The sequence below is a fragment of the Pseudorca crassidens genome, chromosome 7 (assembly GCF_039906515.1).
Source record: "Pseudorca crassidens isolate mPseCra1 chromosome 7, mPseCra1.hap1, whole genome shotgun sequence".
In the NCBI taxonomy this organism is placed as follows: Eukaryota; Metazoa; Chordata; class Mammalia; order Artiodactyla; family Delphinidae; genus Pseudorca; species Pseudorca crassidens.
In genome coordinates, this window is record NC_090302.1 from 55,507,224 (window position 1) to 55,520,003 (window position 12,780).

Genomic DNA, 12,780 nt, shown 5'->3' on the forward strand with positions numbered 1-12,780 from the left:
TTGTCTTTTCATTATCTGGATCTGGATGGTGTCCTTTGAATCAAATATTTTTAATTTTAATGAGGCCCAGTTTATCAACTTTAGTTATTGTTGCTTGTGTTTTTATGTCATATCTAAGAATCCATTTACCAAATCTAAGGTCATGACAAATTCCCCTTGTATTTTCTTTTCTAGGAGTTTTACAATTTTTGCTTTGATTCATTTTGAGTTGATTTTTGCAGATGGTCTGAGGTAGGGATTCAGTGTTATTCTTTTGCATGGGAATATCCATTTATTACTGACTTATTCCATTCTGTGTAGTGTTTTTAAAGTTCATCCATGTTGTACCATATTATTAGTACATCATTCTTCTATGGCTGAATAATATCAAATACATGGTACAACATGGATGAACCTTACAAAAATTGTGTGAGGTGTAAGATGTGAGTAACAAATAAATGTTTACATGTAGATCACAGCACTCTTTGATGAAGAGACTTTGATTTCCTCACTCAGTAGTCTCAGATCACTTGGCAAAATCTCGTTGGTCCATAGACAAATTGGCTTATCTCTGGATTTTCAGTTCTATTCCATTGGGCTGTATTTCTCTCCTACTGCCAGTACCACACTGTTTGGATCATTATAGCTTTGTAGTAAGTTTTTTTTTTTTGCCCATTTTTGGATTGGGTAGTTTGTTTTTTTTGATCTTGAGCTGCATGAGCTGCTTGTATATTTTGGAGATTAATCCTTTGTCAGTTGCTTCATTTGCAAATATTTTGTCCCATTCTGAGGGCTGTCTTTTTGTCTTGTTTATGGTTTCCTTTGCTGTGCAAAAGCTTTTAAGTTTCATTATGTCCCATTTGTTTATTTTTATTTCCATTTCTCTAGGAGGTGGGTCAGAAAGGATCTTGCTGTGATTTATGTCATAGAGTGTTCTGCCTGTGTCTTCCTCTAAGAGTTTTAAAGTGTCTGGCCTTACATTTAGGTCTCTAATTCATTTTGAGTTTATTTTTGTGTATGGTGTTAGGAAGTGTTCTAATTTCATTCTTTTACATGTAGCTGTCCAGTTTTCCCAGCACCACTTATTGAAGAGGCTTTCTTTTTTCCATTGTATATTCTTAGCTCCTTTATCAAAAATAAGGTAACCGTATGTGCGTGGGTTTATCTCTGGGCTTTCTATACTGTTCCATTGATCTATATTTCTGTTTTTGTGCCAGTACCATACTGTCTTGATTACTGTAGCTTTGTAGTGTAGTCTGAAGTCCAGGCGCCTGATTCCTCGAGCTCCGTTTTTTTTTCTCAAGATTGTTTTGGCTATTGGGGGTCTTTTTTGTTTCCATACAAATTGTGAAATTTTTTGTTCTAGTTCTGTGACAAATGCCATTGGTAATTTGATAAGGATTGCATTGAATCTGTAGATTGCTTTGGATAGTTTAGCTATTTTCACAATGTTGATTCTTCAAATCCAAGAACACGGTGTATCTCTCTGTTTGTATCATCTTTAATTTCTTTCATCACCATCTTAATACTTTTCAGAGTACAGGTCTTTCATCTCTTTAGGTGTGTTTATTCATAGGTATTTTAATGTTTTTGATGCAGTGGTAGATGGAATTGTTTCTTGAATTTCTCTTTCTGACCTTTTGTTTTTAGTGTATAGAAATGCAACCGATTGCTGTGTATTGTTGTTTGTTTTTTTGTGTGTGTGGTACGCGGGCCTCTCACTGCTGTGGCCTCTCCCATTGCAGAGCACAGGCTCCGGATGTGCACGGTCAGCAGCCATGGTTCACGGGCCCAGCCGCTGTGCGGCATGTGGGATCTTCCCGGACCAGGGCACAAACCCGTGCCCCCTGCATCAGCAGGCGGACTTTCAACCACTGCGCCACCAGGGAGGCCCTGTGTGTTAATTTTGTATCCTGCAACTTTACCGAATTCATTCATTAGCTCTAGTAGTTTTCTGGTATCATCTTTAGGATCCTCTATAGTATCATGTCATCTGCAAACAGTGACAGCTTTACTTCTTTTCTGATTTGGATTCCTTTTATATCTTTTTCTTCTCTGATGGCTGTGGCTAAGACTTCCAAAACTATGTTGAATAATAGTGGTGAGAGTGGACATCCTTATCTTCTTCCTGATTTTAGAGGAAATGGATTCAGTTTTTCACCATTGAGAACAATGTTGGCTGTGGATTTGTCATATATGGCCTTTATTATGTTGAGGGAAGTTCCCTCTATGCCTACTGTCTGGAGAGTTTTTATCATAAATGGGTGTTGAATTTTACTGAAAGCTTTTTCTGCATCTATTGAGATTATCATGTGGTTTTTATCCTTCAGTTTTTTAATATGGTGTATCACATTGGTTGATTTGTGTATATTGAAGAATTTGGAATAAACCCCACTTGATCATGGTGTATGATCCTTTTAATGTGTTCTTGGATTCTGTTTGCTAGTATTTTGTTGAGGATTTTTGCATCTATGTTCATCAGTGATATTGGCCTGTAGTTTGCTTTTTTGTGACATCTTTGTCTGGTTTTGGTATCAGGATGATGATGGCCTCATAGAATGAGTTTGAGAGTGTTCCTTCTGCTATATTTTGGAAGAGTTTGAGAAGGATAGGTGTAAGCTCTTCTCTAAATGTTTGATAGAATTCACCCACATGTGAAGCCATCTGGTCCTGAGCTTTTGTTTGTTGGAAGATTGTTAATCACAGTTTCAATTTCAGTGCTTGTGATTGGTCTGTTCATATTTTCTATTTCTTCCTGATTCAGTCTTGGCAGGTTGTGCATTTCTAAGAATTTGTCCATTCCTTCCAGATTGTTCGTTTTATTGGCATAGAGTTGCTTGTAGTAATCTCTCATGATCTTTTGTATTTCTGCAGTGTCAGTTGTTACTTCTCCTTTTTAATTCTATTGATTTGAGTCTTCTCCCTTTTTTTCTTGATGAGTCTGGGTAATGGTTTAGAAATTTTATTTATCTTCTCAGAGAACAAGTTTTTAGTTTTATTGATCTTTGCTATTGTTTTGTTCATTTATTTTCCATTTATTTCTGATCTGATCTTTATGATTTCATTCCTTCTGATAACTTTGGGGTTTTTTAGTTCTTTTTCTCTAATTGCTTTAGGTGTAAGGTTAGGTTGTTTATTTGAGATTTTTCTTTTTTCTTGAGGGAGGATTGTATTGCTATAAACTTCCCTCTTAGAACTGCTTTTGCTGCATTGCATAGATTTTGGGTCGTCGTGTTTTCATTGTCATTTGTTTCTAGGTATTTTTTAATTTCCTCTTTGATTTCTTCAGTGATCTCTTGGTTTTTTAGTAGCGTATTGTTTGGCCTCCATGTGTTTGTATTTTGTACAGTTTTTTTCCTGTAGTTAATATCTAGTTTCATAGTGTTGTGCTCAGAAAAGATACTTGATACCATTTCAGTTTTCTTAAATTTACCAAGGCTTGACTTGTGACCCAAGATATGATCTATCCTGGAGAATGTTGCATGAGCACTTGAGAAAAAAGTGTATTCTGTTGTTTCTGGATGGAATGTTGTCCTCTAAATATGAAGTCCATCTTGTTTAATGTATCATTTAAAGCTTGTGTTTCCTTGTTTACATTTTGGATGATCTGTCCATTGGTGAATGTGAGGTGTTAAGTCCCCTGCTATGAATGTGTTACTGTGCATTTCCCCTTTTATGGCTGTTAGCATTTGCCTTATGTATTGAGGTGCTCCTATGTTGGGTGCATAAATATTTACAATTGTTATATCTTCTTCTTAGATTGCCCCCTTGATCATTCTGTAGTGTCCTTCTTCGTCTCTTGTAATAGTCTTTATTTTAAAGTCTATTTTGTCTGGTATGAGAACTGCTACTCCAGCTTTCTTTTGATTTCCATTTGCATGGAATGTCTTTTTCCATCCCCTCACTTTCTATCTGTATGTGTCCCTACGTCTGAAGTGGGTCTCCTGTAGACAGCATCTATACAGGTCTTGGTTTTGTATCCATTCAGCCAGTCTATCTTTTAGATGGAGCATTTAATCCATTTATATTTAAGGTAATTATTGATATGTATGTTCCTATTACCATTTTCTTAATTGTTTTGGTTTTGTTATTGTAGGTCTTTTCCTTCTCTTGTGTTTCCTGCCTAGAGAAGTTCCTTTAGCATTTGTTGTAAAGCTGGTTTGGTGGTGCTGGATTCTCTTAGCTTTTGCCTGTCTGTAAAGGTTTTTATTTCTCCGTCAAATCTGAATGAGATTCTTGCTGGTTAGAGTAATCTTGGTTGTAGGTTTCCCTTTCATCACTTTATATATGTTCTGCCATTACCTTCTGGCTTGCAGGGTTTCTGCTGAAAGATCAGCTGTTAACCTTAGTGGGATTCCCTTGTATGTTATTTGTTGTTTTTCCCTTACTGCTTTTAATATTTTTCTTTGTATTTTATTTTTCATAGTTTGATTAATATGTGTCTTGGTGTGTTTCTCCTTGGATTTATCCTGTATGGGTCTCTCTGTGCTTCCTGGACTTGGTTAACTATTTCCTTTCCCATATTAGGGAAGTTTTCAGCTATAATCTCTTCAAATATTTTCTCAGTCCCTTTCTTTTTCTGTTCTTCTTCTGGGACCCCTATAAGTCAAATGTTGGTGTGTTTAATGTCATCCCAGAAGTCTCTGAGACTGTGCTCAATTATTTTCATTCTTTTTTCTTTATTCTGCTCTGCATTGGTTATTTCCACTATTTTATCTTCCAGGTTACTTATCCATTCTTCTGCCTCAGTTATTCTGCTATTGATTCCTTCTAGAGAATTTTTAATTTCATTTATTGTGCTGTTCATCATTCTCTGTTTTCTCTTTAGTTTTTCTAGGTCCTTGTTAAATGTTTATTGTATTTTCTCCATTGTATTTCCAAGATTTTGGATCATCTTTACTATCATTACTATGAATTCTTTTTGAGGTAGAGTGCTTATTACCTCATTTGTTTGGTCTGGTGGGTTTTAACCTTTCTGCTTCATCTGCTGCGTACTTCTGTCTTCTCATTTTGCTTAACTTACTGTGTTTGGGGTCTCCTTTTCGCAGGCTGCATGTTCATAGTTCCCATTGTTTTTGGTGTCTGCCCCCAGTGGGTAAGATTTGTTCAGTGGCTTGTGTAGGCTTCCTGGTGACGGGACTGGTACCTGTGTTCTGGTGGGTGTGGCTGGATCTAGTCTTCCTGGTGGGCAGAGGTGTGTCTGGTGGTGTGTTTTGGCGTGCCTGTGAACTTATTATGATTTTAGGCAGCCTCTCTGCTAATGGGTGGGGTTGTGTTCCTGTCTTGCTAGTTGTTTGGCATGGGGCATCGAGCACTGGAGCTTGCTGGTTGTTGGGTGGAGCTGGGTCTTAGCATTGAGACAGAGATCTCTGGGAGAGCTCTTGCCAATTGATATTACTTGAGGCTGGGATGTCTCTGGTGGGCCTATGTCCTGAACTCAGCTCTTCCACCTCAGAGGCTCAGGCCTGACACCAGGCTGGGGCACCAAGACCATTTTGGGAACTCTGAGGTCTTCTGCCAGCCTTCACTAGGTGTTCTGTAGGAGTTGTTCCACATGTAGGTGTATGTTTGATGTACTTGTGGGGAGGAAGGTGATCTCACGTCTTATTCCTCCACCATCTTGAAGGTCCCCCTGATTCTTTTTTAATATAGGTGTTTACAGCTATAATTTTCCCTCTATCCTCTGGTTTTGCTGCATCCCAGAAGTTTTGATATGTTGTGTTTTTGTTTTCAGTCATCTCAGTGCTTTTTTCAATTTCTTTGATCCATGGTTTCTTCAGGGTGTGTTACTTAATTTCCACATATTTGTGAATTGTCCAGTTTTCCTTCTGTTATGATTTCTACTTTCATTCCATTGTTATCAGAGAAGATATTTTGGATGATTTAATTCTTTTTAAATGTGTTGAGATTTTTTTTGTGACTTAACATATGGCCTACCCTGGGAAATATTCCATGTACACTTGAGAAAAAAATGTATGTTTTGCTATTTTGTGGTCGTGTTCTGAATATGTCTGTTACATCTAGTTGATTTATAGTAATATAAATCCTCTATTTCTGTATAGTTTTTCTGTCCTTTATTGGGAATGGGGTATTGAACTCTCCAACTGTTATTGTTGAACTGTCTGTTTCTCCTTTCAGTTTTCAATTTTTAGTCCATATATTTTGAGGCTCATTTGTTAGATATGTATATGTTTATAATTGCTGTATCTTCTTGAAGGATTGAGAATTTCATCAATACATAATGCTCTTCTTTTTCTTTTTTAACAGTTCTTGACTTAAAATCTATTTTGCCTGATATTAGTATAGCCATCCCAGCATTCTTTTGCCTGCTCTTTGCATGGGTTATCTTTTTCTGTGCTTTCCCTTTCAACTTAAAATGTCTTTAGATTTAAAATGAGTATCTGGTGGACAGCATATAGTTGGGTCATTTTCTATTTTTTAACCCATTCTACCAATCTCTGCCTTTAATTGGATAGTTGTATTCATTTATGTTTGTAGTAATTCCTGGTAATGAAGGCTACTTTCTGCTATTTTGCTCTGTCTTTTATATGTCTCAGATGTTTTTTACTCCTTGGTTCCTCCATTATTTCTTTCCTTTGTGTTTAATTTTTTTATTATAACATTTTGATTCCTTTCTCATTTTCCTTTCTGTGTATTTTTTAGTTATTTTCTTAGGGGTCACCCTAAGGATTTTAATTAATCTCTTGAAGTATGATAATCTATTTTTAATTAATACCACCTTAGCTTCAATAGTATGCAAAAACTGCTTACATACACCTCTGTCCCACCTCCTTTTTGTTGTTGTTTTACAAATTACATCCTTATATATTACATGCCCGTTAAGATAGATTTGTAATTATTGGTTTATGCATTTTTATATTAGAGCATTAAGGGTTAAAAGAGGAATTACCACTTAAAAATACAGTAATATTGGCTTTTGTATTTATATATAGATATCTTCATAACAGTTTTAAAATTTTTTCTCATGACTTTGAGTTACTGTCTGATATGTTATCATTTCCACCTGAAGAATACTTTTTAGCATTTCTTGTGGGGCAGGTCTATTAGCAGTGAACTCCCTCAGCTTTTCTTTATCTGAGAATGTCTTCATTTCTACTTCATCTTTAAAGGATTATTTTGCCAGATGTAAAAGTCTTGCTTGACATTTTTCCCTTTGAGCCCTTTAATTATATCATCCAGTTTCCTCATGACCTCAGTGGTTTTTGATGAGAAATTGGCTGTGAGTCTTACTGAGACTGCCTAATTGAGGATTCCTTGTATGTAATGAATCATTTGTCTCTTGCTGTTTTCCAGATTCTCTTTATCTTTGGCTTTCGGTGGTTTGATTTTAATGTGTCTCAGTGTGCATCACGTTGCATTTATCATCTTGGAACTCACTGAGCTTCTTAGATTTGTGGGATTTGTGGTTCTCATCAAACTTGGGGAGTTTGGAGCCATTATTTCTTCAGATATTCTTTCTGTCCTTTCCTCTACTTTCTCTCCCTCTGGAACTCCCATAATGTATCCTACAGGTGTGCTAGTTTTCTCCATTTTTTTTCCTTTCTATTTTCTTTTTCCCCCCTGCTCTTCAGAGTAGGTAGTTTCAATTGACTTGAATCAGAATCAGTTAGCTGATTCTTCTGTTTAAACATGCTTTTGAACCCCTCTAGTGAATTTTCAGTTTCAGTTATTGTAGTTCTTTGCTCCAGATTTTCTCTTTTTATACTGTTCATGTCTTAGTTGATTACATCCTTCTCCTGGTTTCCTTCAGTTCTTTGTCCATGGTTTCCTTTAGCATTTTTGAGCACGTTGAAGGCAGCAAATTAAAGTCATTTTCTAGTAAAACCTACGTCTCTGTTCCTCAAGGTAGTTTCTCTTAATTTCTTCTGTGTATGGGAATTCTTTCCTCTTTCTTTGCTTGCTTCATAATTTTTGATTGAATATTCAACAAGTTGGATCTTTCAAATCTATAATGTAGTAACTGGAAATTTGAGTCTTCTCTCTTCTGTGTTTTTTGTTGCTTGCTTTAGGTGGCAGTTGTTTGTTTACTGACTTTTCGAAACTATATTTATAAAGTCTGTATTCTTTGTCATGTGTAGTTCTGAAGTCTCTGTTCCTTTAGCTTGTGGTCAGGTTTTATTATCAGAGATTTCTTTGAATTCCAAGAACCAAAAGAAAAGAAATGAGGACCAAAAACTCTCCCAGTCTTTGCAGATTGGCTCTCTGTTTGATCATTCCTTCAGTGTTTATTCAGTCTGTGTACAACTTTGCCTTAGCCTTTTCTTTCTGCTTGTGCTGAGACTGAAGATCAGCCTGAGGTGAAAGCTTTAAGGGTCTTCTCTTAACTGTCCTTCCTTGGGCATGAATATGGCTTTCCTCTTCTCCAGTATATAAAGGTGCTTTTCAATGCTTTAATTCCCCAAAGAAACTTTCTCCCCATCATTTTCTCTTTAGCTTTCAGCATGTCTGTTTTGGGCCTCAACTTTAGAACTTTTGCCCCAGGTGGCAGCACATTGGTCATTTGCCTTAAAACATTTTGGAGGAATTACCTCTATGAAGCTGCTTTTCTGCTCTGAGAAAGTTCCAAATTTGTTGAAACATAGGTATGTTCTTGCAACAATTCTTCTGTCAGTTTCCAGTCAGGTCAAAAGAGACAAAAATCAGTTCCTTGAGATTAAGGTTGGCTCTCTTCACTCCAGAGCCATGAACCAGAGTTTCACATTGGGAATACCAGCTGCCATCTCTAAGCCCTTCATGAGCAGAGAGGAAAGTAGAAATGCTGCCAATTTTTCCTACCATTTTAAAATTGTCTTTTTCCTGACTCAACAATTGCTTGGTTGTTGCATATCTTTGACTGTTTTCCAGAGTTCTCATGAAGTTGATTCTGACAGTTTTTACTCAGTTTTTCTTGTTGCTGTATAGGGATATTCCATTTTCACTGATGTCACTCTTCCTTTACTTCTGTAATCATGGTTTATTCTAGTTCTTTGAACATATTTATAATGACTGCTTTGAAGATTTTGTTAAATCTCACATCTGGGTCTTCTCACAGGCAGTGTTTGTTGCCTTCCTTTTTTCTTGCCCAAGGATTAAACTTTCCTGTTTCTTTGCATATCTCATAATCTTTTTGTTAAAAACTGGACATTTTAGGTAATATAGGAGATCTGGATTCTGATTCCTTTTGGGGATTTTAAAATTATCCATCTGTTACTGATTTTTTTGTTTGTTTAATTTATTTGGTCATAGTGTATACTCTGTATAATTTCAATCCTTTGAAATTTTTTGAGACTTTCATTGTTACTTAGGTTATCAACTGTCTTGTTTAATATTTCACATGCATTTAAAAATGGTGTGTATTCTGCACTTGCTAGGTGTAGTGTTCTCTAAATTTGAATTGGTTAGTTTTTAAACTTTATGTCTTTTATTTTTATTTTTTTGTCTTTTCTCAGTTTCTGAGAGATTTTGAATGTGTTTCTCCTTCTGGTTCTATGTTTTTTTGCTTCATGTATTTTGTAGCCATGTTATTAGTTGTACACACATTTAATATTATTATGTCTTCCTGTTGCACTGACCCTCTTATCACTGTGAAGTGTTCCTTTTTATCACAACTAATGCTTCTTCCTAAAGTTTATTTCATCTGATGCTAATGTTGACTCATCACGTTTGTTTTGGTTTGTGTTTGCGTCGTATATCATTTTCTTACTTTTTAGTTTCAGCCTATCTGTGTCTCTCATTTAAAGTATCTCTTGTAAATAACACAAAGTTTTTTTTTTATAATCCAGACTGATAGAGTATGCATTTTAATTGGCTCATTTACATTTATGTAATATAATCAGTAATTACTGATGTATTTGTGTTTAAATTTATTATCTTGTTTGTTTTCTGTTTGTCTTCATTTTCTACGTTTTTTAGGTTGATCAAGTATATTTCTTTTCTTTACTTCATCTCTTCTATTGGATTTTTTGTACTAGTTTTGGTATTTTTCTGTTGGTGGCTACCCTAGATATTATAATGTACATTTTTGGCTTATTACAGTCTTAAACTAGTATGTTATTTTTCAAACAGTTCAAGAACTTTATAACAGTTTAACTCTGTTTACTTCTTTTCACATTTGGTGCTATTGATATAGTATATTTTACTTTTGTATACATCATAAACACACAGGGCACTTATATTATTATTGCTTTAAATAGTCATTGTTCTTTTATCTTTACCCTTTCCCAAGTTCTTCATTTTTCCTACAGTTCCATGCTTTCATCTGTCATCATTTTCCTTCAGTTTAAAGAACTCCTTTTAATATTTCTTGTATTGCAGATCTGCTGGTGACAAATTCCTTCAGCTCTTGTTTATCTTTACTCCTCTTGAACCTCTTGATAAATTTTTTACCTCTGTTAAAGGAAACCAGAGCCAAACAAAAGTTAAAGTGGTAAAGATGGACTTTATTTAAACAACTATTGTAGTAGGGGAAGCTACTCCAGTAGAGGAGTGGGCTTAATTCTAGACACAGTCTGAACAAGTGGGAATTTATAGCCAAGGAGCAAGTAGGGTGGGGGCATTGGTGAATGGAACATTACTAGAGGAGACATCAAAGTCTGGGAATATTTTTGGCTGAACCAACCTAACAGAGGATTCTTGCTGAGCAGGCCAAGGTGATCATCTACCACCTGGGGGATGGTAGGGGTGAAGAATTTGATCAGATATCAAAGGTGGCGAATTCTTGCTAAAAGGACTTAAGCAGGATTCCTACAAGGAAATACGTGGTTGGGGCTTGTTAAGGAGAGGGTTCAGAGGAGCCTGACTAAAATTTGGTCAAGCGAAGAATCTTTGTCACCTCTCTGTACTTTTGTGTTTTCTTGTTGTCTTTACTGTCATTGCACTTAATTCCTTGAATTGTAATTCTCTAATGGCTTCTCTGTGTCATCTACTACATTGTGAGATCCTTAGAGTTAGTCACTATTTTCATTTTTGTATTTTCCATACCTATCTTATGCATATTATAGAATAGGGACTCTGTTAATATTAGTGTAATGATGACTATTCTTGGTCTAGAATGATACAGAATTGAATCACAATTCTGGTAATGGCTTGAAAAAGAAGAAACATTTGAACTAATTAATATTATTTTATTAATAAATAAAAATAAGAATAATTTGGACTTGGTGTGTAGGGAAAGAAAGGGAGTTAAAAATGACTTTGAGGTTTCTTTGAGGTCCAACCTATTCAATATAATGTATATCTCAAACACAGTATCACTGCCTTTTCTTCCTTCCTAAGACAGTCCAATTAACATGAACTAGTAAGAAAAACATGAAATAAGTATTAATATATAATTGCCATTTTGGAATAAGGTAGTGTGACTGAACATGATTATAAGCACTGTCTTCTGCTTTTTTTTTTTTTGCGGTACGTGGGCCTCTCACTGTTGTGGCCTTTCCCGTCATGGAGCACAGGCTCCGGACGCACGGGCTCAGCGGCCATGGCTCATGGGCCCAGCTGCTCCACGGCATGTGGGATCTTCCCGGACTGGGGCACGAACCCGTGTCCCCTGCATCGGCAGGCGGACTCCCAACCACTGAGCCACCAGGGAAGCCCTCTCCTCAACTTTTTAAGTGCTTAGATTGTTTCTTTAATAGTTATTTTTCTTTTGAAGTTTTAAAATTCTTGAATCCATTTTTTAAAGTAATGTAGATTTTCAAAAATTGTCCAGTTGTCTGCATTTTCAAATTTACTGCCAAAATTTATTCTAACACTTTTTGTCTTTATAACATACACTTGTAATTATACTTTAAAAAATTCTTAATGTTTATCTATGCCTCCTTTTTTTCTTTTTCTTGATCAGGCTGGACAAAGGCTTATTTATTTTGTTAGTAATTACAAATAATCAGATTTTATTTTGTTGATTCTCTTTATTGAATCTTTATTCTCTGTTAACTTCTACTCTATCATGTCCTTCTTTCATCTGTCTTTGGGATTAGTCTGTTGTTTTCTAATGTATTGAGTTAGATAATTTAGGTCATTATCTGTGATTTTCTAATATAAGCAGGTTAAAGCTGCAGTTTTCCCTCTTGAATATCACTTTAGTTATATTCCATCATTTAATACATGGTATTGGTCATCATTCATTATAAGTGCTTTTTAATTTCTGTTATAATTTCTCCTATGACCTGTGAGATATTTAGAAGTATTTGTAAATTCAAAAATGATGCAAGGATACAGTTTCAGAGTTGTTACTGAATAATGTTTTTATATATAACTAATTGAAATTGTTACATATTTATGAGTAGACAGTTAACGTTAATAACTTAAATAAAAAATTTAAATCTTCGTTGTCAGTGTGTCAGGTTGATGTCATTTTGCCTATAGTGGAAAAGAATGAAAACATCAGTAGAGTAAACATACTTTCTGTGAGGCTTATGTTTACAAATATATAGGATTAAAATTTTTTTCCTTAGTATTCATTTCTGATTTAATTGAAGTGTGATTAGAAAACATGGTATGTATGATCATTCTCTGGCATTTTTGGAGACTTGTTTTTAGTTTCCATATGATTGGTATTTATTTGTTTGGGTGAATGTACGTGTGAATGTTCTGTATGTGCTTGGAAATAATATGCGTTATTTAATTGTGTGACTTAGGTGTTCTGTATGTTTTTTTAAAAGTCCACTGTCCTTCAGCCTTTTGTTAATGTACCTCCTAAAATATCTTTGAAAACAATTCTTGCATTTTAAGTTGGTGTTTAAAGTATTTCATTGTAAGTTTAAATAGTGCAGAGGATATAATGACTGGTATATTGTGTAAAAC

At 35.3% G+C, this 12,780-nt stretch overlaps 1 protein-coding gene across 6 annotated transcripts in view; it reads left to right on the forward strand.

The window, feature by feature from the left end:
- The window catches only part of LOC137227817 (tyrosine-protein kinase JAK2), a 375,133-nt gene that overhangs the window by 289,489 nt on the left and 72,864 nt on the right, over positions 1-12,780 (forward strand). The gene's annotated exons all lie outside the window — the stretch shown is intronic.